The sequence below is a fragment of the Aptenodytes forsteri genome, unplaced genomic scaffold (assembly GCF_000699145.1).
Source record: "Aptenodytes forsteri isolate BGI_AS27 unplaced genomic scaffold, ASM69914v1 Scaffold146, whole genome shotgun sequence".
In the NCBI taxonomy this organism is placed as follows: domain Eukaryota; kingdom Metazoa; phylum Chordata; class Aves; order Sphenisciformes; family Spheniscidae; genus Aptenodytes; species Aptenodytes forsteri.
The window spans coordinates 342,963-366,468 of NW_008795128.1; positions in this window are offsets into that span (position 1 = coordinate 342,963).

Below are 23,506 nucleotides of genomic sequence, written 5' to 3' on the forward strand. Positions count from 1 at the left end.
TGGCAGCAAAATAAAAGGCATTTTGATTTTCTTACTTCTAAGGCACTACTTATAAGCAAAGCAAAGAAAGATTAGTAAAACATAGTCAGTAGGTACTTCCTTACTCAGAAACAACAGATAGCCTAAAGTGTAATGCTGCTGCATCGTTGCTATCATTTTCTTCATGTGCTTCAAGAATTTTATTTCCTCTCATTCAACTGTGGAACTTGTTCATCTTCCTTGTCACAGAAATTCCATAAGTTCAGTGCTTGGCTTTAGAAAGTGCTTGGAACTACAAGGGTTAATACAAATGGAAATTACACGTGTACACTAGTAGTTATACCTGAAATACAGAAACAAATTTCCTTGGTTCTGCCTTGTCCATGGTACCTTCAAACCAGATACTTTTCCCTCAAGGCAAAAATTAATACTTGCAATGAATAGTGCCTATAATTCTGTGAAAAGAATAATTCTTTTTCATTCCACACCCACTTTATGTGTGGGGGAAAAAAATTTCCTTCAGAAGGGCATAACTAGTATAAAATCAATGAACTGTAAAGCTGGATTTGTTTTTGTAGTTTATCACTGAATGTGAGAACACAGGTTCACAGTCTATTCCTTATTTTGCAGGCATAAAGTCCTTGACAATCAACAACAAATTATTGGAGATTGCTCAACTCTTTTAAGAATTATATCAGTTTGTAAGACTAAACTGACTTCAATATTCACTAAATGTCAAATGCAATTATTTGATTTTTTTAAATTACTAAAACCCCACAACTTTCTAATGGGAAATAATTCAATCATTGTACAAGACTCCATTAACATTTCAGGGCAAATCATATCTAATCCTTTGGCTAACTGATATTTTTCCAATTTTTAGTTAACTGTAGTTGTCATTCCAATGTGTGTTCTGCCCCACTAGAAGCAAAATAATGAAATTTTCAAAAGTCATCTTAATAGAATGGTAAAAATGAAAGGAGGAAGAAACAGGGAATGTACTTTAACTATCCATGGTAAAAAAGTGTGTAAAGGTGAGGAAGGATCTCTCCAACCAGGGCTATTACACAGCTTGTTTTTCAGGAATTTAATAGTGCAGATTTTCCAGAAGAGAAAAAAAAAAAAAGGAAATGCATATCCAAAAAAAAGTGCTTTTGACTAACAATGATAATGAAAATTTATGAAAACTAGAACTTTTTGAAATCAGTAGTAAAAAATCAGTTGAGCTGAACTCCAATCCAGATCTGAGCAAATCTATACTATACAATCCTGATTAGTTAATGCCATATAATTCAATGAACTTTTACATAATTAATTTTTCACTGATCTAAGATGTATTGAAATGGAGTAAGTGACTCTGAAACACATTTTGCTCTTGACTATGCTAGTGTAAATCAATTTCAACTTTAGAGAAGTCAACGTCAAGATCAACTTTAGAGAAGTCAGCATCAAATTTATGAAGTTGTTATTAAGAGCAGAATCCTTTACATTTGCTGCCGTCATTCCCCATTTAATGTTTTCATGTCATTTACATGCAGAGCTGAGATGCTAGGAAGATATTCATCACCCTCTTTTTATTATTACATATTTAATTACTGTTGTTGAGAGTTCCAGATGAGTATTGTGGACAGTACATGGTTGAACTAAAATTCTTTACAATGAGATGGAAATGTTTAAGCGCCTAAAAAGTTTAATGTCATCTATCATTTATTGTCAAAATACATGACACATTTAAGTTCGATCATATTATTTTCTAGTTTATTCAGAACTCATATATGTACATCTACATAGCTTTCAGAATCTTTGTGAATTCTGAATAAATCCTTTACTGCTCTGTGAGGCTGCAAGCATTCTGGTAGAAATGTGTATGGAAAAAACATATTCACAAGGAATGTGAATAGTAAAGTTCTGTGTAGCTCAAGACTGTCCTTGTCCTCTAAAGTATGAAGATAGAAAATTGAAGGTCTGTGTGAGGTCATTTAACTAGTCACCTTTAACAGGTGACTTTCTTGTGGCTTCTCATTCATAAATAATTTAAGCTCTATCTTTAAATCAGCTATATTGTTTTCTCTGCTTCTCCTTTCCAAATGTGAGAAAGCCTCATTCTGACCTCTTTATGGGCTAAATTCACTCCTAGCCAGTTTATCTCCATTTTATTCTAGTGCTGAAATTGTCCTTAAGCTTAAACAGCTTTCTTCATCTCTGATGTTTATCTTCTGAGACATTCATAGTGAGCAATCATCTCCCCTCTCAGCCTTAGTTTTATTAGGTTAAACATCATGCTTTTCTAGTCCATAAAACAGGCTCTCTGTTCTCTCCATCATTTTATTCACTTTTTTCTGTACCTGCTCTTTGAATTTAGCAGTCATGGACACTTGCTCTGGATGCGTTCTTATTAGTGATTTGTACAGTGGTATCAATACTGCTCTGCTGGTTCTGAAACTACTTTGCCTGCTACAGTCTGAAATCATATGTGATTTTTCAATAGCCGCTTCACATTGACAGGTTACAGTGTTTTCTAACTGCATTCCCCCATGTTGGAACACACTTTGTGGAACAATCTAATCTGACTATGATTAAAAAGTAGTGGGTCCGAAGCTGTATTAGCATGTGTTTAAACAATTTACATAATACATGAAACTGTTAAGCAGCTTCTTTTCAGTAGAACAATAATGTACTTAAATCAAGTTGTTTAATTATCGCTGTCTGAGAAAAACAATGCATGCACAGCAAATTTGGCACAGCATGCAGTGTCCAGCCTCAGACAAAACTTAGAGTGGATTTGCTTTAAGATTTTTTTAAAAATTATTTGATGATATTGCTTTTGACAGTATGGTTTCAGCACTTCTGTTAGCTACAGTGCTTTGGATCAAAGTACTGCAATACTTTCTAATAATGAACTGTTATCTTTAAAGGAAGCTTGGGAAATTCATGTTGATTTTCATTGTCTCAAGTATTGTTCATGTCAGAAGATTTTTTTATCACTCAAAAATCTATTTAAAACCTTGTGTTAATGTTCCACGGTGTGTGATCTCATTAGGGCTCTCAGGCTATGCTGGCAAGAGGAGCAGACTATGTAAAGCAAAATAGTTGGTACTGAGGACTCAGCATCCGCAGTGACATTACAGATGGGGTTTACTTTGGACTGACTCTAGCCTTGTCCCAGGGATTGAGCACCCATCAGCAGCTGGAGTTACTAGTTTCCTCCTGGAAAACGTCTTTTGATTGAATTTACTCTGAAACTGGGACTGACTGAGAGACTGTCTTCAAAATCACATTCATGATTCAAATTGAAATGACAGGGCAGACACATACTTAAGCTAAGTCTGTATCGGAGATCTCCCTGTAACAAAGACACTATCTACTTTTAGTAACAGGATTAGATATAAAGCAATGTCCAGATTGCATTGCGCAACAAAATGATGAATAAGTTGCTATAGAGGAACTGTAAAAGAAGAGAGCTTGACACCTTGCAGCCATGACATTCTACCCTCTAAGAACATATTATTATCAGTTATCTTCAGTACAGAATGATAAAATATATATCAAAAGCCAAAGAAGGAGCACACAGAGTTTATTCTCAATACATTTGAGGCCAAAATTTCAGCTGGAATTTTGTCTACCTTCCTAAGGTAAATGAAATTGTGATAGCTAAGGAGTTGGTCCTAACATCCAAGTCAATCATACCTGCAGTGGCTCAGGACTTAGATAACAAAATCCAAATGCTCCCTGAGCCGGAATTACATGTATCTTCTTTACAATGTCAAACGTTATTGTTTTTTAGTCATATAAATCCTTTGGTTTCCAATAAGAATTGTTCCCACCTTACCTGTAGTTTCAAAATGCAATATATTAGGATACCTTAGAAAGACAAGCACATACTCCGAAAGAGCACGACATGCTGAAAAGATACATGCTACTCTTGGGACAGCTTTAATGTTGTCCTGTCATAGGGGTTAATGGGCAAACAAGAATGACTTCAATGAGCTGCATAGGAAAACCTGCTGTTTCTTCTCCACAGCACAAGCCCCAGTGAAACCTTGATGATGGATAGTAATTGGTTCCAATAACTATTGGTTAAAGCATCTGTCGTATATACTGCAGAAACACTCGTATGACCTTCTTTGAATTGATTAAAGATACCACTGACTCAAACAGCTGAGGACCTATATCCTTTTGCCTTACATTTGCAGAAGAAAACAGACCTTCCTAGGCAGCCGTAAAGGAGGCAAGATAGGAGACAGGCGTCCCCTTACAAAGAATTTACTTAATTTAAATCTGGGGTGAAAGTAAGGTTAATTATCACTATGCTAGCATTTTGTTTATGTGTAGCTACACAAACAGATTGTGGTGTTTAATTGCACTATACCTAATTTATTAAAAGATTATATAATAGAGGGACATAGGAGTTTTCTAATTTTTTCATAGAATGGTTCTTATCTCAGGAGAGAATGTCTTATCTATAGATTCATATACACATATTTGTGTGTGTGTGTATATACTTATAGTGTGTGTATGTACATATACACACACAGTCTGTATTCACAATGTAGAGGAACTCACCATAATCTTTTTTTACTTTATTTCAGCTTGAACTAAGAACACAGGCTGTCTAGTCACTGACCTACTCTCCAGTTCATTTCACCTCCCAAACCTCAGTTTGTCTGTCTGTAAAACTGCATTGCAGATAGACATTGTCTGTCCATAACAACTTATGGAGCACTTGAGATCTGTTTTAGAATCTATGTATTACTACCTATAAAACTCAGTACATACATTTGGGGACATGCTTTTGGGGGAGAAAAAATTTACAAAATTAGACTGATGCATCTACTGTAATAAAAACATAACTGAGTAGTGAAATGGCAGATTGTTACAGCTTCCTAGTTTTAACATCTATTAAGAACAACCTCTGATGAATGCCAGAAAACACAGTGCAAAATATTAAGCAGTCTCCTGCCACATGAAGCCTGAGTACAGGGACACTGATTACGAGTGGTCTCAAGCAGCTAAAGGCAAGGTTATTTTTGATAGTGTTAGCAAAACCAAAGTACTTTAAGCCACTGCGTTAATACAGAAAGAGTTCACAGACTTCCAGTTATACTGCAAATTATCACTGTTGGTATCCCTGTGATAACTCTCAAGACTGACTGAAAGATGCTAGCTATGAAAGGAATTCCAGCATTTTGTCCAAGGCTTCCTTCCCTCCCAGATAGACAGGGAAATTATGGTAAAACCTTAGAACTCAATTAAGTTAACAGACTCTTAGTTGGAGCACGGGAAGCAGAATAAGCTGGCAGGTTTGTTCAGACTATAGCTCTCCATCGCATGTCTCCAGTGGTTGCCACTGCCATGTGGGCCCTTCTGTGTTACACCGTACCACTGCCTCTAACTTTACCACCACAGTGAAGCTTGCAAATGTAAAAAGGGGCCAGTTCATTCATCACAAATCTGTTTAAAATATTAACAAGAAAAAAAAGTTCTGGTGCTACTTCCCAAAAGTATTAGACTGTGCCCATTTTATTCTACTTTTTCCCATCAATTATGAAGCAGTCATTATAGAAAAGGTTTGGAACAAACTAACTCGCCCTACTTCCCATTTATCTCAGTGTGACACATTTACTTTGGGAATGGTTGATAACAAATAGATAATCCTGAAGCTATAAAAGAAAATACTGTGCCTTTATTTTAAACACACATTTTACCTTTTCAGATTTCTAGATACCTGTTTCCTAATGATATCCTCCCTCCTTGAGTATGAATTTCCTTAAGCAATTTACAAGTGTATACTATATTTGGTATAATAAACCCTATTAATCTAAGTGGTCATGTTGAGCGTAGATAATACGAAATCTATTGAAATAGAAAAGTTGTGAGAGAAAAGGAAGGGAAAGAGAATTTTTATCAGTCAAAGATGCTGAAGATTAGAAGACAAGTGCAGTCCCTATAAAGTAGGTTCTCTGAATTCACCTGAAGGAGCCTTTGGGCTTTACAGAAACCATTCATAACAAAACGATGACTGATCACTTACATGTTTGCAAGACTGAACTACGTGCTTGATCTGATCTTTACTGTTTATCTATAGCATCAGTTACCAGTTCTGATCTCATTCTCAGTTCCGATTTAAGTTACCAGTGGAACTCGCATCAACTTCAGCGAGTACGTTTACCACCTGCTTAAAGTTTCAACTCCGCTGGCTGAAGGATAGCTGACCACTAAGACGAAGTTAGTTGATCCATTTTGTGCTTTGCTGAGACGTATGCTTGGTACCTCCCAGCTTCGAGCCTGGGCTGGAGGACAGTCATCCCAGGATGGTGATTTCAGAAGTCTGGGGCCACAGTTATGTTTCTTGATATTTTACACTGCTTCAGATTAACATTTGTGAAGTGGAAGAAGATAATACTTCCCTGCCACAGACACTATTTAAATGCTGTGATATGTTTGGTTACTATAATGATTAACACCAGGAAGGTAGATAATTTGACATCAAGAAGCAGGCAGTAGAGTTATTTTTGTTACAGGGTGAACTCAGTACTCTGGAGAATGGTGTCTAGTGCAGAGGGGCTTCAAAATTCTGTCATGAGCACTTTAAAAGCAGATAAAGAAGGAGAAAATGCATAATGCATTTTAAGAGGTACTTACATGTTAAACAGTGGCAGTATATTATTCTGAGACAAAGCTTTGAATTTATAAATTCTTTGGATTTATATATTTTTAAAGCCTTTTGATCTTACTTTTCATAATTAAAGTAATGCAGCCTCAATGCACATAATAGAAAGTGGCAGAACATGTCAACACACCTTTGGGAGCATGATTGTGTGCTACTTCTTGCAGCTTTGTTTAGTCTCAGAAAATTAATGCTGACATTGATAAGCAACACTCATCATAAATTCAGGTCAGATAGTGCTTCTTTGCCTCATTCGGAGAGTAGAAATCGTTTCAAAGACTTACGTCTCCTGTGCTGTGCTCAGAGGCTTGAATAACACCCAGGGTACTCAGATAGTTGTCAACAGGGTTTCGTCAATGGAACACCAAATTAAGCTTTATTTTAATGTTAATTTACAATGTGTACATGAAGTTGTGGTGAGAAATGAGTATACTTTCACTTGATGCTTTGGTATCTGTAAATAACAAATGGGTTTGTTTCTTGACAGCAGCATTGGTGACCTTTTTTTTTTAATTCATCTTCCTTTAGAATTCAGGTGGAAAAAAAATGTATAAATCTCTTATTTGTTTTCAGCTCTATAAGGAGCAGAGCACATCTTTCAAGATAAATAAATTTTGAATCACAAATGGACTTGACTGGGTAAACTCCAGGGACTTGTAACAAGATACAGAGCATTTCACTCCTATGACATTGGTTTGAAATTAGCCCAGGTGAACAGAGAGCGGGAGTCATTTTCATCTAATGTTTGTTCAGCAGCCTACACAAAATGAGTTGCTGGGGTTTAATGCATGCATCTCCTTGGGGTCACACAGCCACTTTATAGAAATCAACATTAATCAGTAGTCAGCCTGAATTATGAATATGCACAGACAAACTAGCAGTAGTATGCAAAGTAATCCACATGGGGAAGGAACTACTCTAACTAAACATACACAGTGACAGACTCCAAAGGATCTGCTGCTATTCAGGAGAAAAATCTTGATGTCAGTGTTGGTAGTTCTTTGAAATCATCAGCTCAAAGCATGCAGCTCAACAGCAATCAGAAAGGCAAACGGATGTTCAAAATTACTAGGAAATACACAGAGAAAACAGGAAGCACCATTGTTCCACTCTGTGAATCCATGTTAGATCCACACCTGGAATATTATTTTCTTTTCTCATTGCCTCATCTTAAGAATACTGGAGATCTATAACAGTTCCTAGAAGAGTTCCTAGAAAAGACAAGGGAACAATGATGATCTGAAGTATGGCGCTGATTGAAAATAGAGAAAGATTAATTAAACAATTCTTCAGTTTGGAGGAGGGTCAATGAAGAAGATATATGATAAACTAGTGAAATCATGAATGGCACGAAGAGGGAGAATTAGCATGTTTATTAATTTTTTCCACATAAGAGAAAAACTAGGAGGCATTAAATGAAATTATTAGGCAGCAGGTATAAAATAAACAGATGTAGGTTTTCACGCTATACGTAATTAAGTTATGGAACACATTGCCACAGGATGTTACAAAATCCAAATGCGTTTAGAAAGCGGTTAGAGAGGTTCATGGAAGTAAGACCCATCAAGGATCATTAACGCAATGCAGTTGCAATCTCTGTGCTGGGATGCCCAAGCTGCTGATTACAGGTAGCTTAGAATATAAGCTTGGGGGAAGCATTTTTCTGTGCTACCATTATTTTTCTGTTTTCCAACAATATTTTTCTCCCAGGCATCTACTATTAGCTCTGCCAAGAGAGGCTACTAGATTAAATGGTATGGCTGTTTCTACAATGGTCTAAAAAGTCCTACTTGCCTATTGTTTTTATGAATATATTCAAAGAAAACAACCAATTGTTTATTGTGGTAAATGTATCTAAAAAATACCCAGCATCTGATCAAAATGAGCACAGGAAACAAGTTATTCTCCAAGGGCAAAATACCTCTTAGAGGGTTTTTTGTTGGTTGGGGGGTGGGTGCTAAATGCAGCTGCTTTTTTTGTCATTAATTTGAAAGTGCTATGATAATTGGATCTCTGAATATGCACACTGAGAAATATTTGGTGAATTTATTAGAGCAATAACATCGATTTCAGGGGAAAAATCTGTTTAATACTTAATAAAAAATGGAAAACAATGTTCAGCATCTTTGTACTTTATACAAAAATGATTTGCTTCAAATTTAACTTTCTGAATGCTGGTATTCTATAGAATCCTAAAGAATTTCAAATTATCTCCTGTAGCATCCAATATTTAATGGACGAGATGGATATGAAGTTCGATTCACACTGAAATTGTCCTGTTCTTGGTATAAATTGGAATTGTGTATTATAACTTTTTTTTCTTACACTGCATTTTCAAAATGAGAGTTGTTTCCCATATTTGTTATAGAGGAAGTTGCCATTTCCTGACTCTGTGGAACCAGCTATGTACATACACATTATATATTCCTTCTGTACTTACTTTCCCTGGACTTTTTAGTTTCTCAGTATAAAAAGCCCCAACAGTTAATTTTATTTCTTTGTGTGCTCTTGCACGTAAGTATCATACATAAGCATCTAGCATTTTCTTCTTTTAAATCAATAGGTTGTGTTTTCAAATAATTTTCAAGCATCTGACATAAAAGTGTCTGCATTTTGCTTGGAAGCAAACAAATAGTCCACAAAAAAGACATCGTGATAAGAGTTGCATATGGGTCAAGACAATAGCTGCAGGAGCAACCAGGACCAGTTTCATAATTCAATTAATTCTCCAGCAACTTTCTGCATGAAAGCCATAGACATTCATATATATCACCTGCATTTTTGCTCAAAATCTTAACAAATATAAAATAACAGTTCACATTGAACTGTCATATCCAGACGAATATTTAACTTTCTATATCCAGAATTTTCAAAGGAAAAGAAGAAAAAAATACAGCAGTTTTACATGAAGGCACTAGTAAAAGCAATAGAACTTACCATTATTGTGGTAATCAAATTTGGATGTCTGGATCATTATCGCACATAATGGATGGAAGATTATTTTAACTGTTATTTCTTTCTATTTAATTTGAAGTACTATTATGCATCATGAGAAATGATTTTTGAACCTGATCTCTGAACTCATCAGACACTGGGAGCTGTTCATCAAGGCTATTAAAATAATTTCTTTAAAATACATTCCTGGTTAAATTCTAAGCTAACATGGACCTTTTAAATCTCCTAGTTGTCAAGAAACAAGGGACCTTAACCATATTTATGAAAGCCCAGAAAAAAAGTAGAGGATCAGTACCAAACTGAAGGCTCTTCCCATAACAATGGGAAGCCAGTGACAACTGACAAAAAACAGTTTGAGGCTGTTCCCAAAGATTTCTTCTGCACTGGATACTGAAGTCCTAGCTCAAGGGAAGTAGGTAGAAACCTTATGCTGACCCCAAATATCTTAATGAACAAATACCAACACATTAGAGAATAGTTAAACAGTACTATTCCTTCTAAATCATGCACATATCTTCAATTACCTTCCCAAACAGCTACTGAGATTAAATTATTTTAGAAAACGATAAGCTATACTCAGAAATTTTGTGCATCAAGGAAAAAGAACCAATGAGCTTGGCTACAGTGTGAAATTTAACTTCTACAGAAATGCTCTTTTAAATTCCAGTCACCGGAGGCTGCAGGTCTTAGAAAAGAGAATGCAGTTATTAATGATGTGAAGATGACAGATAATCCAAACCAACAGATAGTAAGCACTGAGGCTGTGAAGATTGGATATGAAAAGGGCCAAAAAAGGCACAAGCCTGTGTGGAAAGTTTTTTGACTAGGGAATATTCTACAATCACTACTTCCCCCTTTGTGGACATGCTATCTATCTCCAGCAACTATATCTATATTTGGCAACAAATCCCATTCTGTAATTACTTGCATTCAATAAAATCATATTTTCACTTTTGATAAGATAAACTTTTCTGGGCCTTCTATTATGATTATATTTATCTAACAGACTAGCTGAATAATTCACATGAATAATGCACCTTCTTTTCTGTCTTTTCTCTTTGTCTTCTGTGACACAAAAATCTCATCTCATAGACTTTAAGAAATGATGAAGATAGCAAAATGAAATAAATAAAAACATCAGAGTTCCCCTCAACATATCCCTCCTTGCTGGGGTGCAGGGACAGTGCAGCTCTGATTTTGGGACCCACTTCTTAAAATGAATGATACAGCCCAACATCTGCACATGTGAATTATGGAACAGAAAAACAGGTTGCAAGTCTTTTTATATTTCCATATTTTTTTGCCTTTGGTTAATTAAGTTCTCCCTTGAATGTCTGACTAAAGCAACATAATCTCTGTTTTGCAAAGATTAACCCTGTTAATACCAATTAACGCATAACAAAGAAGACAATGTTTTACAGCAGCAGGCTAAGGAGGATCGTACAGATGAGGATTAGAGGGGATCATTTGTATCTTTAGTTTATGATATCTCATTAAATAATTTATAATAACCATCAAACATTTTATATTGAAGAACTTGTAAATGTTTAAGCAGTAGGATCCATTAATTGCAGTGGAGATGAGAAATTTCTCTCATACTGTTTAATACATGGGAAAAGAGGAAAAAGACAGGTAGGTCTGAGGTCTTAAGGAAAGCAAAGACTCAAAGATAGTACCTCCAGCATGTGGAGATGCTGGTCACTCGCCGACTACTGTGAAAGACAGTAATAACAAGTTATATCTTATGTTTATAGTAAAGGAAAGCAAGTCAGGACCATATTCAGGCAGCAGCTACATCACCTGGGACAGGCACTGCACTCGGCCATTATTCCAAGTGTTTTGCATGCACCCTCGTCTTCCACTGATAACACTGTCACGCTAGTGCCATACCAGCTCCCTGCTGGGTCAAACTGTCCTATGATAAAATGCTTATAAAACAGCTATTCTTATCAATAGGAGAATAAGTCATCCTGATACAACTTTGTAGACATAAGACTAAAGAATTTCCCTAGAAAACCCCACTTGTAATCAAAGGAGTTCATACTGAAATCTACCTTTGTTTCCTTGTTTATAGAAAAAAGCCCCCACAAACAAAAAAACACCCCACCCTCCTTTTAAAGTATTCCAAGTTCAATGGAGAAATTATCTTTTTTCTGACTACAGGTAATGACTATACTGGCTCAGTTTCTTCCTCGTATTTAACCATAATTCTCCTGAAGAAAATCTCTGACCAATGTCAGTGAATTAATAAGCTTTTCAGAATTAGAACTTCAAGTATGTTATATTTTTCATTTAAACAACTGTATATTTTTAAATAAAATTAGGATTTTATTTTCAAATTAAAATAATTACATTCTTCCTAGTGCTTAAATCAATTGTTTCAAACTTTTACCTAACTGAGAATAGGGTCCTCCTATGCTAGGGATCTCTAAAACACTAATAAGGAAAAACCCCTGTCCTGAGGCCTTTACAAGGGACATCAGAAAAGCAGATGTTAAAAAGAAACATTATTATCCTACATTTACCGAATGAATTTATGAACAGGAAAATTTCTTTTTTTTTTTTTCCCCAAACCATGCCATGACTGTTTCCCTCTTCCCTTTCTAATGGGTTTTCTCAAACACTCATAGGAAAATAATTTTATTGGACATATTAACATCAGAATTTATTTTATAAACAACTGCTGAACTACTAATTTGTTTGGGTTTTTTTCCCCTTTCAGACACAGAAGTCAGAAATGTTTGAATGGATGAATGCATACTGAAGTCTTTGGGAAATATATCTAAGATTTCTACTGCAGACATAAACTGTAAAAACAATTTTCTTCCTCTGTACAAGATGCTACCTTTAAAAGGCATGAAAAAATAGATCCTTGCATGTTTGATAAGAGCCAATTAATCTCCAGTCAAATGCTCTGTTCTGTTCTGCTTTGCCACCCTCCCCTTCTGCTGATATTTTATTATTCTTCTAAAGATCTGAGAATATATTGGGCATAGAAGCTGCCGCTCTGGGGAGTTCGTGTAAGGCGATGCTAGTGTCAGACTACAAAACACCCACAGTTATTGCATTTCAGTAACTATATTAATTTTACAGAGCTACCTATATAAATACAGCGACCTATATAAAGTCTGCTTTGCTGAACTGACACTGCTGCTGCCATGTATTGACTCAGAGCCCTCCTGCTCCCCCACATCCTTCCTGCTCATTGCTAGGTAACCGTAAGGATTTTGTAAGACAGCCCAAAACTGGCTTTTGGGTTTGGGCATGAACTTCTGTAATTTGTTAACTAGCAAATACAGAAATCAGAATTCATTAGCTGATGGCAAAATTACATCTCCAGGGTGTGTGTATGTGTGTACGTGTGCGTTGCTGTCCACGGAAGCAGAGTCTTTTTGTCAGAACAAAGCCATGGTGCCTTTTCCATATATTCCACAGGGATATCAAATGTAGCCGTCTGCTAAAAAATTGCATTATCTCCTATCTGAACATTATGTACCTGCTCAGAATTTCAAGAGGCCATTATGAACAATGTGCTATTCAATAACTGATATGTCAAACATGCTTTAAAACTTCAGATGTAGTAACAGAACACAGATAAGTACATGTTTGTGTATATGTGTTCATCATACTTCATTTAAGAATACCTCAAAGTATTGTGAAAATACAGAAATAATGCATGTGTATATAATTTTTCACTTCTAGCAGGATTCAACATCACCTTTGAGAAAAGAAAAAGAGAAAATATATACACATGTTTAAGGACATCAACTTCCCACAAAAAATTTGGTCACAGCATATTTTTGCCTTCATGATACAGCCACAAAGAGTTACAATGGCAATGTCAAAGTTTATTAATCTCTCTGCCACCCTTTCTACAGTTATAGAAAGGGATATTTTACACCAATTCAATTACTCAATTGGAGAAGGTATACATGCATCATCTTCATCATCTTCTCCTTCCTTTCCACAGAAGTACTCTCTTAAAAACTAATTTCTGACTTTCCTACTACAGCATTTGCCATTGAACTTTCTGATTCACAACATCTGAGAGCCTGGAGACCCTTGTCTCTGTCCCAGTCTTCCACGCTCTACTTCAGGCATTTTCTTAAAAAGATACATTTTCCAAAAGACTTATAGCCCAAGGTTACCCCCTTGCTCTCTCCCAGAGAAACATTAGGAAATCATATGACAGTGCAAATTAGACAGCTGCCTGCAAATCACAGAATTTCTAAGAGGTGTGCTAACATAACACTGTTCACTTAGTCACCTGGCTTTCATTACATCCCATCACTTCATCACTAAAACATCACATCTCTTTATAAGAAATTCCCTTTGACTCCATCAGACTTTTTTTCTCTGCTCACTGAGAAGACCAGCAGTGACAGAATTCTTCCAACCCACAAACCTGGACTCAACACGTGGCACAATCAGGAACCAGGCAAAAAAAAAGAATATGATGCTCCTCCTGAGTCCTTTATATTGCTTGTACCACACAAATAGTAATGATGCCAAACAATATGTAAGTGCTATGTAAGTCCTGTGCTCAGGATTACGTTTGCCTCCTAGCTGTTGAAGATACTATAAGCAGTTAAAATAACATTCCTGCACAACTGACAACAGCAGGCTTTTGTGTTTTGTTTTGTTTTGTTTTTTAAAAAAAACAGAAATCTGATCACACATGATTTAGCAGAAGAACCTAATATTCAACATATGGTGTGTTAAAAATGGCATGGCATGTATGATTTTATTGACCCTACCATCTTGCAGTCTTCAATGTCTTTAAACTAAAATCAGGAACAAAATTCTCCATTCACCTAAGAAAACAAACAAACAAAGAAACCAAAAAAAACCCTTTATATTTTCTGGTATCTCCCATCCTTGACTGTCATTTGAATTGTTTCTCTGTGCTTCAGATATGTCCCTGAGTACCAAATTCTGTTCTGGGAATGATGTAAACTGTGCATTGTCTGGATGATTGCAGTTGCCAAGGGGATCATGATGCAGAGTTCTCTTACCCTGGAGGTGTATAATTGCAGGTACTCAGAATAGACATGAATGCCTATCCAGCTTTTGATGATGCTCCATGATCTGCTTTATTATTTCATAGAAAAGGAGGAACAGAGCAAAATTTAAACTGAAAATGTACAATGGAGAAAGAGCAGATGGTAATTTATCTAGCGTCACATGAGATATTTGGATTTGATCCTCAAGTAGTGCAGCTCCTGTGAGGTCAGTAGACATACTCAACTCAGACATTCTGAGAATCCGCACACAGAAATCTGCATCACCATCAAAATATCAAATAGAGAGCAACAGCATAACATTTGGAAAGTTATGTTGAAATGTAAGTGCCCGCTGCTTCTTTGTGTGCAGACTAGGTCATCATCTGGTATTGCCTGTCTGGCTTCAGCACAGACAAACCACCAAGTACCAAGTAAAACTTCAGTGATCCCCAGGGGAAGGTTTTGCGCAAGTGGCAATGTGAAGAGCAGTGTAAATATGGAAAGTGTGATTTATTTATCCAACACAGCACTCTGGTGTTTGGGACTCACACCAGCACAGGTGTTTAACTCCAGTGCAGAAACTGCAGAAACCTGTCAAGAGGTTTTGAGAGGCACTGTGTCAACATGGTGATTTCTCTTCATTGTAATTTGAGTTTTCATTTAAACTTTTCCTTTAATCGAAGAAAAACTGTTCCAAACAATATGTCACTGATTCTTGTTTCCAGAATATCCATGAAGTAACATGAATGAATGTAAGCCCCAGCCCAGGTTCTTCCAAAACATATGATGAGAAAGACACTGAATATTACACAGTTTCTCATTTGGATCAGCTGAAAAAAAGCCTGCATCTCTTTGAGCACAATCCCTATGTTCCCCTTAACAGACTTCTGGAGTGAAAGTACTAATCATTATATTTAAACCATACATCATGTGTGATGCATGAACATTGCTATGTCCATGTACTTAGATGGAGTATTCTGGAGGTGGAATTCACCACTATATACTGTAAGATAGCTAAGGGGTAAATTTCACATAAAATATTGATGAAAGTCATTGCAAAAAACTTCCAGCAAGTTCCAGTAAACCACCCACAGTACCTGCCATAGCTAGGAGTCAAGAGTGAAAAATACTGCATACTCAATCACATTTTCTGAAAATGCATTTAAGTGACAGACAATATTTTGCATTTCGCATTGAGGGTTAAGTCTGAATAATATGTTCCTTCAAATTGAAGCCATTTACTAGTAGAATTGTGCAGAAGAAAATAATAGGATTTGATTTAATGACTTCTGATAGGAAAAGCTTGAAAACCGCTCAGTGGATTGTTCAAAGTTGGATACTTATTTGGAGCTCAGTGGAAGTGACTTTAAATAGTAGCAGAATTTGCCATCAAAAGTAAATACCCTGGGAAGACAATTTCATATGCCTTGTTTTACTCTTTTCTGGTGTTGGCTCCACTAAAAAGTGTAAGAAAAATTAATTTCCATTGACAACAAAGAAATTATACCAAAACAACCAAAAAATAAGCAAAACAATCATACCACTAAAAGTTCCTGATAAGCTTTAAAAAAGTCAACTGGGATGAATTTTGCATGGGGCTTAATGTTTTCCTTTATGATATATGAAAGCATTAGCACATCGCTCAGCATGATTCAGGACTCTCATCAAGCCATTAAAATATTTAAATATTATATCTGTTTCAAGAGTATGCTTTTAAAAAGAACAAATAAATAAATAAATAAGCCCAAGCTGGTTTTTTTCACTTACATTTAAAAGTTTGAGCTCACTTAGTGCTAAAGGCCTACAGATTTACCCCAAGAGTTTTAGAAGCTTATTAAATGGAAACTGTTCTCCAGTGCACATGCTGCATATGAGAGAGAAGGATATTGATAAGACTGTATTTGGTTTCATTGAAGACATTTATGAATGCAATTTCTCACACACATCTACATGCTCACAGTCAGTCTCCTCCCAAAAAGGCTCAATCATCAACCTCAAATCAAATAAACATGTATGACAATAAACTTAATCTATGTGAGTGCTCTTCATGGTAGTGCTCTTCATTAAAAGTCTCTAATATTAATAATTTTACCCACAAACTGACAACTGAGAGCAAACATCTTACATTTTGAGAAAATTTGTAAAATCCAGTATTCTGAGAGGCAAATTTACATTGGCAATGAAAATCACGCCATAATTTATTTTCATTATGAAGCCAAACTTCCTAATAAGTTATCTAATACATTATATTAAACCAAAAAGTAATATTTTTAGACCTGCTGTTCCAGTTTTAATGAGCTATATACAAGGTACCTCTCTTCTCTGGAGATCCTTGACTTTTGTGTGCCTTTATGCCTCTTCACGTTTCGGTTGCTTGCTTCTTGGAGGAAGTGGGACCACTGACATGATTTCATGCTGTTGGATCTCATCATCTTCTCTATGATTCTACCTATCCTCTCCCATATCCTAACTTCATACTTCAGGGAATGGAGTTAGCAAATTGCATACCATTTAGGAGTTCAGTTTTTGCCTGAGTACTTTTTCACCCTAGCTCCTTTTCAAGGCTAGGTTAACAATCTGCCCATACTAACCACCCGAACGCAGCAGTCCTAGCAGGACTTTGTTCCATTTGGTTGTTGTTTCCTGCTCCATTTGGTTGTTACTTCCCAATGTTATGTTGTTTTTCTATGTAATATATCACATCCTTATTTGTTCTCATGTACGTATCAGAAACTGTGCTCTGCAGTGAACTTTCTAATTTGGGCAACTCTAATCATAAACACTTCAAGCTATATTAGCTTCAGGAAACTAAAGATGCACAGGGACAAGAGTAAATATATAAGGAAAAAAAAAAAGTATAAACAGCCAAGAAAGCCAATAACTGTAAGCAAGCCAAAAGCTTTGTTGCAGATCAAAGGTGTATGCTGTGTGGAACCACTCACTTTCTCTTTTGTAATTCCTTATTAGTAGGGAATATTTTAAAATTAACAAATCAAAGTATTGGAGACCAAGCTGCAACCTATTTTCTGCAAAGGGTGGGAGTTTTAATTTCTAGCTTTGAATAATCCACCCCCACACCCCCCAATAAAATTTATTATATGCCCTTAGGATCAATTCTTTTAATTCTTAGCATCTCCATGCCAAGTTGAACATTTGTAACCTTCCTGTAGACTAAGCAACACCTGTGGAATTGCATAACAGCCCTCATCATAGACCTGGTCTGGCACTACTCCCCTTCAGCACTGGGAGGAAAAGTAAATTGAACACTCTTACAAAGATTAGGGACAACCGTTTCCAATATAAAAGGCATACATAATTAATACAGTTCTTATATCGTGCTATCTGGACTACAAAGTCACCCTGGCTTTATTACTGGAAGTCATTGTACATCCATTACAAAAGAGAAGGTATAACACGCTTATGTATTCAAACAAATGTACGGATTTAAATTACTGGATTTCAATCAGAGGTGAATTGGCTCTGCGCAGCACAATTCAGTTACAGCATAATTCAACTCTTTTTGGTTACAAACATTCTCTGATGGGTGAGCTACGCTCTTTCTTCTACATTGCAACTAGATTGATTCATTGGCGAATAGGTGCAATTTAATCGCTTCTAGACTATATGGCCTACAGCACAAAAGAGGGTTAATCTCAGAAGCTTGAATGCATTCTGACTATTTACTCAGAAGTGAAATTTCAAGTCTCTTGGGTACTGTCTCACAATTCCTGTTAGTATCCTCAAATAATTATCGTCCAAAATGTACTTAAAACAAGCTCAATCTATTTCTTTATCTACTCTTTGTGACAGCCATTGCATTGAGGAATGCAGCATAATTGTGTTATTTCAGGCAATAAAACGGTCATCCCCCACAGAAAAATAATCAAGCAATTTAAAATGTGGTTACGGTTGCCTGAGCAGCCAGATTCTGATTTCAAAAGACCTAACTACATAACCCTGAGTAAGTATTGCTTTTTAAGGGAAAGTCATCTTGCAAAACAAATATTACTTGGGGGTGGGAGGTGAGGGGGGGAAGGTATACAGCATTGATTGTTTTTGCGAGCATCTTGTCTGCTCTCTGGGTATAATAGCATGAGAAAATCCTAAGGGAAATTCTAGGAATTTTAGGAAACTTCAGAGTTTTGCTTCTCACCCACACACACACTTTTCTGTCTCCTTTTCACATACACACACAAGTGGTTTTTTGCGTTGGTTTTTTGGGGGTTGGGTTTTTTTTAAACATAAGACCTCAAGCTGTGGACTTTTTTTGTTAATTTACTGTGATACTGTGAGGAGTACGCAAAGCAGTTAATAAATTCTGCAGACAAGAAAGCAGTTGGAGAAGGCTGGAAGACAGATGATAGTTATATCAAGAAGAGCATGTTCTTCATAGCATAAAACTTATTTATATAGCACTCACAGCCAGGCCTGAGGCACTGAATCCAAATGAAATTGATTGACGTCACATATACCAGCCATCAAGTTAGAACCTGCAACTTAATCTACTAAGTATTTAAGGTTCTTTTAAGAAGACTAAGTCAAGTCTGAACCAAAGTGTTTAAGCCAGAGCCAGCTGTAGCAGTAACAGGTGATAACAGTTGAATCTGGACTCTTTTAAACGAAGTATCACTATCATATCAGGTAGCACAATTCTATTGAGTTTTTTAGAACATAGAACCCATAAGAGAAAGGAGACATTTATTATTTTTCTATCATGAGATTGTGCTGAAACTTTTATACTTTGCCCTGGGAAAATAATTTTGAGAGCCGGACAAACTTGTGGTGCCTCAAAGAACATCACTATCCCCAAGATTTTTTGCTGGGTTTGTTTTGTTTTTTTTTTTAGTGAAACAAGGAGCTATAGAATATCAAATTTTCCACTGGTATCAGATTTTTATCGTAAGTTGGTCAGAGAGAATAAAGTATTTTACTGTTTTCATAAATAAATTTGCCTCATTATACTTCCTTGACATTAGAACTACTTGCTAGTATAAGCAATGTGACAAGGTTAAATGTCAGGCAAAGAAATATATTTGAATGCTTAAGTTATGCTGGTTATGTGAGATTTACTCAATGACTCTACTTCCTAATAATTATTTATTATTAAATTAAATAATTTTTAAGATTTTAAATACATATACTCTTCATAATCACATGTACTCTTTAGTGTTTATACTGCTTTTTTATCCTTAGCCTTTCTATTTCAGAAAAAAAGAAAACATACAGTTTCTTGTTAGCTTTGCTCTTCAGTTCTCATAAACTGGAAGGATGCAGCAATGTTTGGGTTGCTAACACTGGCAAAAGAGTACATCTTTGCATTTGAATGCTAGAGTTAGGAAATATTTGTTTTGCTTCTGTGTTCTTTATTAATTGACAGATTCAGCACTGAATTTTAAAAATACTCATTCTACAGCATACTGCTGTTATGTGCTATGTTACAACACTGTTGAGGAAGCATGGTGCTTGAATAAATTTATTATAGAAATGTATTCAACCTCAATTAAAGGAGTTGGACACTAGGCATTCAAAGAATTATGTTCAGCCTTGAAGAGTAAAATACAATAATAAATAAACAATAAAAACACCTTTTTGATCGCATGATTTATCAATGATGAGAGCTTGAAGATTTAGTGCCAAGAATAAAGACACAGGCTTGGATATTAAGCATTCCAACTATTTCTTAGAAAAAACATTAATGTTAATGAAACAATAATCATACATTGTAGGACACATCTCATATATACTAGGGCCCAGAAGGAAGTACAGCATTCACACAGTGAAAGGGAAAAGAAGAAAGATAACTTTCTTCCTGTGACACAATGTAATTTAACTGATCTTTGTCCCAGATTGCTCCGTTATAAAATAGATATTGTGCTTCACTAATGGGAACCAAAGGCAGTCTGAACTTCGAGATTAATATAACAAGACCACTCCCCACTCTGAGACCAAAGATGATAAAAAAATATTTTAAACACAAAAGCCGGAGACTTTTAAACATATGTATGTACACTAAAATAATTAGTTTTCTAAATAGATTAAAGCAAACAGAATTGAACCTAGAATTATTTATAAATCAATCTCCCTCCCCTTGTTCGCTGTGCCTTTTACTCAACTCACTGCTAGCTGCAAACTCTGCGGCACCTCTGAGTTCCTAGCAAATTTCTTTTTCCATCACAGAAGGGCAAAGCTCAGTGCTACATCCCTGCAGGGTCTCAGCAAGCTTGTTTCTCTTTCCATCCTCGGGCTGCAAGAGCCTCCTCTCCCCGAACGTGCCCAGCTGCGTCCTGGGGAAAAGCCCTTCCCCTGGCTTCGAAAGTTCCCCCTGCCCCAGGCGCTCACCGCACTCACACATTGGGAAGAAACAACTCAGACACCTTTTTTCGCAACTTCCTTCCTCTAACAGATGATGAGGAGGGGGATTGTGAATAAGTGTTTGTAAACAGCCTGAAAGACCCTAATGGAAAGATTTGGTGAAGCAGTAAATGACAGCAATTCCTCCTTACCCCTATCAGCATGAATATCCACTGTTTGTTTACACAGAGTTAAGTCCTAGTTCTTTAATGTGTTGTTTCCTTTCCGTAAGGGCTTTCTGCCCTTTGGTTGAATCAACTTTACAGTCCATATTTAAGATAAGGTTGAAACAGGTAAGGCTGAATATGCTCCTAAAAGGAAAAAAATCCACAACAATCTGCAAAAGCTTACTTACTCAAGAGAAGCCTTTCTCTGGGAGGAAGATGGGAAGCTATTTCCTACAGCTTTCCCCAGGTGAAGAGTATCCCCCCAACTCTGTCTCTCTTCTGATTGTTTCATGCATCTGTGCCTGTACATTTCCTGCATCCCTTCACTTTCTTCCTAGAGGATGGAAAATGCTGTTTGTTTTGCCCTTTCTCCCAAAGCTAATATTTGAGAAAGTTACAAGAGAAACAAAGGGTGTGTTGCACTATTTGGTCACATCTCGCACCATCTGGATGTGCTCTTACTGACCACAGATCTTGGCAGTGCTGTCACAGATGCGCAACAGGCACAAAACATGACATATCCATTAAGAACACCATAAAATCATGTATTTGTTTTGCTTGGAGATCATGACTTCTTGACCCTTCCATTTGAAATTCTCAAAGAGAAGCGTTGAATGCTTGAGAAACAGAAATGAAAAAAAGTCCAACCTCAGCAAAAAGAGCAACAGCAGTAATGGCCAGCATTCACACTGCTTTTTGTATTTGTGTTTCCCAACACATTCTGCAAATGGGGAAACTGCTTCAGAAAGTCATATAAAGAACTTTTACATGGTGATTACATAGACCAGTGGCAAAACCTGAATTACTACAGAGACATTCATTTTCTCCCACTTTCAGATACTTAGAGTACTCTGAATTGCCTGGTGGAGGCAGGCAATTCCTTTTTCCCCTGTTTATACATAAGGAAACATATTTTCCTGTCATATAGCAGATTCTCCAGACTCCCTGAATTGTATCCATGGGGTCAACTCTTACCTCAGGGATAGCAGGGCCCTGTCCATGCTAGAACTTTTACCTTTGGTGAAAGTTTTTTGTGTCTTACTTTCCTCCTCTGCCACTCATGCCAGTGGGCAGCTAGCTACCCAATGAGAAGTGCACTGCATCTCCACTGCATCTGCACTGCTTTCCAGAGCAGACCTGCTGAAAAGCATCAGAGCCACAAGACAGTGTATGTATATATCTATATATACATCTCTCTGTGTGTATATATATCTATATATACATCTCTACATGTGTGTGTGCATACAATAGAGGAAAGAATGGAATTTATGCTTGTTTTTAATCTTTTACATCTTGATTGATCTAGTTCTTCTAATAGGTTTGTTGTTTTTTTTTTTTTCATGGGCTTTTTACACAAACATTATCTGGATTCATGTATGTCCTGGAAACAAAATCACTGACTTTTCTTCTTGCCATTACTTGTGCCATTCCTTGGAAACACCTTGAGAAATGAAATGGAATAAAGAGAATTAATCTTATCAATTAAGATTGCAGAGAAACATGACTATTGGAAGTTTCTGTAAGGGATGGACAGAGAGCAGTTTGTATCTGAACAACAGACATATAGTGACGACTCATTTATTTTTGCATAACTTACCCTCCAAAGACAGGCTCTTAGCTATCAAACACTTTGCAGCTGCACTAAGATAGAGCACTTGATGGAAACTTGAATGAAGATCTAGAAAGCTAACCACAAGGAGGTGGTGGTATAGAAAGCTAAACTCAGGAGGAAGAGATATGATATTTATTACCCCATGATGAATATACTGTGGTTTATTTGCAATGTGTCTGATAGAGTTTGTATCTTAAGAGTAAATGTTCTTACAGAGAACTGCATTTGTCACAGAAGACTTGTCGCAAGAGAGCAGATATGGAAACTGAACATTTCTCGTACACTTCTGGTGCACCCTTAAAGTCAACATTGTGACACTGTCACAGCGAAGCAATGTGAAGGATTTGGTTCTCAGCCCAACAATTCTCTTAGAACTTAAATAACATTTTAAAAGAATAAAATAATTTCCCCTACTGAACCATTATAGCAGCACATGTCAGATCACAACTTCAAAATTAAACTAGAGCAACAGACCACTACCAGTGGATTAGATGCCATCAATTTGCACAACTAAAATTTTGGCACCATTCTCAGTAATGTGCTTCCATAACCATGCTATCAGTACTTAACAGTCATTTTAAAAAACTCCCATAATTAACTATGGCCAGCAGAAGGAAAATCCATTTAAAAACAGGCTGATCCAATCCTTCAGTGATGTTGACTGAATGCCAGTCTTGTGGCACCTCCATCAGCCATGCATGAAATATGATTGCAGAACTCTAAACCACCAATAGGTTTCAGAAATTTTAAATAAGAAAACAGCTTACTAAAA